The sequence below is a fragment of the Vulpes vulpes genome, chromosome X, assembly GCF_048418805.1.
Source record: "Vulpes vulpes isolate BD-2025 chromosome X, VulVul3, whole genome shotgun sequence".
Lineage (NCBI taxonomy): Eukaryota > Metazoa > Chordata > Mammalia > Carnivora > Canidae > Vulpes > Vulpes vulpes.
The window spans coordinates 6,982,874-6,986,748 of record NC_132796.1 but is presented as its reverse complement, the minus strand read 5'-3'; the positions used below and the strand labels follow the sequence as shown (position 1 = coordinate 6,986,748).

At 39.7% G+C, this 3,875-nt stretch overlaps 1 pseudogene; it reads left to right on the top strand.

Annotated features, from left to right (window-relative positions):
• The first annotated feature begins 485 nt into the window (after nt 1-485).
• Nucleotides 486-580, top strand: LOC112932398 (U2 spliceosomal RNA; annotated as a pseudogene).
• Nucleotides 581-3,875: the final 3,295 nt, after the last annotated feature.

Sequence of the window (3,875 nt, the reverse complement as noted above, 5' to 3'; positions counted from 1 at the left end):
AGTGTTTGTCAGAGCATATACATCTGAATAAACAATGGAGTAAAACCTCACATTTTCCACCCTCTCCTGCAGGTAGTTGTAGCTACATGACCAAGATCTGGACAATGAGAACAAAAGGGATAAGATTGCTTAATTCTGCTTTCTAAAGTTTAATAAGCTCTGTTACATGTGGATTTTTAAAAGTTCTGTTTGGGATGCAGTGCACCTCTGTGTATTGCTGTCTTCCATCGTTTCTGAAGTTTCTTGGCCTTCATCACTTCAAAATTACTTCTCTCTCAATCTCACAACCTCCCTCTCCCTCTCCTCTGTTCATGGGACTGCAATTAAACATATATTCAGCTCTATCACTATCTTCTGGCTCTTCTGAGTCTCATCCTTTGGCTTGTGCTTCATCTAGCACTGTTTCTTTGGGCTTATTCTCAATCTGTTGTTAATCTTGTTATTTTCTGTTGTGGTATTTTTCAAATCTAGAATTCCTACTTGGCATTGCTTCTTGGCCTTTTGGCTAAGATCAAGTGTAGAATTTCTACTTGGTTCTTTTACAAAATTGTTACATCGATTTTTATATCTTCCAGTTCCCTGTCAATTTTCTTAAGATTTTGTTTTTATATTCTTTGCTGTTTAATGATAATAATCTTTACTGTTCTACAGTCTGTATATGACAATTCCAATCATTGTGGTCTACAGATCTGTTTCTACTGTCTGTTGTTTCTTTTAGTTCTTGCCCATTTGGTCTTATCTCCTTGCTGTCTAGTTAAATTTGGTCATGTGTTTGTTATTATATCGGAAGTATTATGTGTAGGAATAATTTGAGGACTAAGGTGATATTTTCTTATGTTTATCTCTGCTAGGTGAGTGGGGCTAGTGCTTGCAATTTAGTATCACCTTGATTTAAAGTTTAGATATGAGATATTCTGAGGGAAAATCATAGTTTTGCAAAGCTGGTTTTTGATGAGGCAAGTGTCAGTTTACCTCCAGTTTACTATTACTTCTAGGGCAAATCCCTTTGCTGCCCAGCCTAAACAGGATTTAGGTCTTTGTTTTTTTAGTCCCTTGGGGTCACCAGAAGGACAACGAAGCATCCCCCAAGACAAAAGCAGCTCTAAGTGCTTTGCTCATCTCCTCTGAGTTAGCAGCCTCTCTAAATCTTTTTTTTTTTTAATTTTTTATTTATTTATGATAGTCACACACAGAGAGAGAGAGAGGCAGAGACACAGGCAGAGGGAGAAGCAGGCTCCATGCACCGGGAGCCGGACGTGGGATTCGATCCCGGGTCTCCAGGATCGCGCCCCGGGCCAAAGGCAGGCGCCAAACCGCTGCGCCACCCAGGGATCCCTAGCAGCCTCTCTAGAATGTCAAGCCAATAATTTCTCAATATCTTATTGGCTCTTGGATGCTTCTTAGGTTTTAACTTTCTTAGTTGCAGGAGGATTGGTTCATATCACCTAGCTCATATTACCAGAAGTAGAAATCCTGAGATTTCTACTCATATCTGTAAGGAGGAGGGAAGGCATACTTTTCTTCCCTCCTTGATAGCCATCTTTACTTTGGAACAGGTTGAAGTGATGACCAATCTTAGACACTGCAGTGAGTACACTATTTGAGAGGAAGGCAGAGAAACTTGATAAAAGAAACCTGGAGGCCTTGTAGAGCACACCAAACATACAAGCCTGGACTGCCTATCTAGGGACTAGTAGTAATAATCTGCTGCTGTTTTGGACTCTGTTACACACAAGTGAGCACATATCCTAATTAGAAGAACAAGTTACTTAACTTCTGCTATAGATGTTTGTAATGATGATCCCAAAGCTACCCCTGACTTCAAGCAAGCAGGATGCAAGCAAGCTTCAAAATTGCTTGTGCATTTCTTCTTGTCCTATTAATTGCTCATGCACCCCTCTCTACTATGGGAAAATGCCTGAGCTAACCTGCTGAAAGGATCTGAGAGACATATGGAGGAAGGTTAGCATGTAGTGGAGTCAACCCAGCAAAGGCCATCCCAGATCTCCTGCCCAGGGGACCTGCAGCTGACTGTAGATGAATGAGCAAGCCCAGCCAAGACCAGTAGAACCACCAGTTGACCCATACACTCAAGAGCAATAATAAGTGATGGTGGTTATAAGCCACTGAATTTGGGGGAGGTTTTTTACACAGCATTAAGTGTGGCAAGAGCTAATGCTTACATGGAGATAATTATAATACTCATCTCATAGTTTTATTTTTAGACTTAAATGAGTTATTTTGAAATATATTTGAATATATTTGAATATGCCCCTTACAATAGTCGATGGCACATAGTAAGCACTCAAAAAGGATTGTCTGCTCATATTATGGCTACTGTTATTATTACTATAACTATTGCTGAGACCCACAATTCCTCCCAGCCAGGAAATTCACTGATTATCAGATATGCCTGACTCCAATGACAGCAAAGATTATCATCATTAAACAGCAAAGACTATGAAAACAATATCTTAAGAAATTGATAGGGAACTTGAAAAGTTTTCTAAAGCCTTGTTATTCCCTTTGTCTTTCCTCCCTTCTTATAAAATCTCACCTCTCATATTTAGTACCTCGTTTTGCCGGTTTCTTTTGAGCATCACATAGATGAAGCATCTGACTAGTTGGGTGAGTTCTCTGGTGATAGCTCTGATTTGGCGTAGGGAAGTGATAGCCTATCTGCGGCCCATTGCTGAATCAGGAGGTGTGAGGCAGGAGCATCAGTCCTGCATTCCCCACGGACTAGTTGTAGGACTTACATGAGTCACTTCAGATCTCCAGGTCAAGTTTCTTCACACAAGGACTGAGATATTTGCTGGCAGACTGACTCTTACTTGTCATTGCATCCCTAAGGTTGATATACTCTAGATGCTGGGTAACTGTTTGTTTTTATTTAATGGAATTGAGCCAATTCAATTGAGTGATTTGAATTGAGGAAATTGGCTAAACCTCAGAAAATTCCTTTTCAGCTTAGTCTTTCTATAATTTTACCACATTTTTCCTTTTAAATCTCCTCTTTTAAACAACACCTCTTTGTTATAAACAAACAAAATAAAATAAAATTGGCTCCCAGTAGAAATCACTCCCATCCTTCTTTTTCGGTGGATGCTGTTCTTTGAAGCAAGCCCTGTGGAAAAGATGCTAATGTCAGTTATTTTCTGTGTATCTGTAGATTTTGTATTCTTCCCTTATCTCCTCAACCTGACACCAAGTGACTGTGCCGTGGGAACAAGATGGGCGGGGATCCTGTATCAGGAAACAGATATACTTTTTCTATTATTATTTTAATGCAAAAATAAATGTTAATAACCATAGAGAAACTGTGACATGTGAAAGCATGAGAGCCCTCAGATTTCCGCTTTGGGACATCAAACCACAGCAAGCTGGCCTGCAATTTCAATCTTAAACTGGCCTCCTTTATACTGTTCCTCTTCAATATGTTGACTTCGGCTTCTCAGGAGTGTTTCCTTTTTTTTTTTTTTTTTTTTAATTTTTTATTTATTTATTTATTTATTTTTTAAAAATTTATTTATTTATTTATTTATTTTAGGATAGTCAGAGAGAGAGAGAGAGAGAGAGAGAGAGAGAGAGGCAGAGACAAAGGCAGAGGGAGAAGCAGGCTCCATGCACCGGGAGCCCGATGTGGGACTCGATCCCGGGTCTCCACGATCGCGCCCCGGGCCAAAGGCAGGCGCCAAACCGCTGCGCCACCCGGGGATCCCCCTCTCAGGAGTGTTTCCTACTCATTGTTTGTCTGGATTAAAAATTTCAAAAAAATAGTTACTGTAAATATAGCTGTGTGTATGTTATTTTTCCAAATAAGATAAAATTTTCTCTCACTACAAGAACTAAGATATACTATCTTAAGGTTGTCA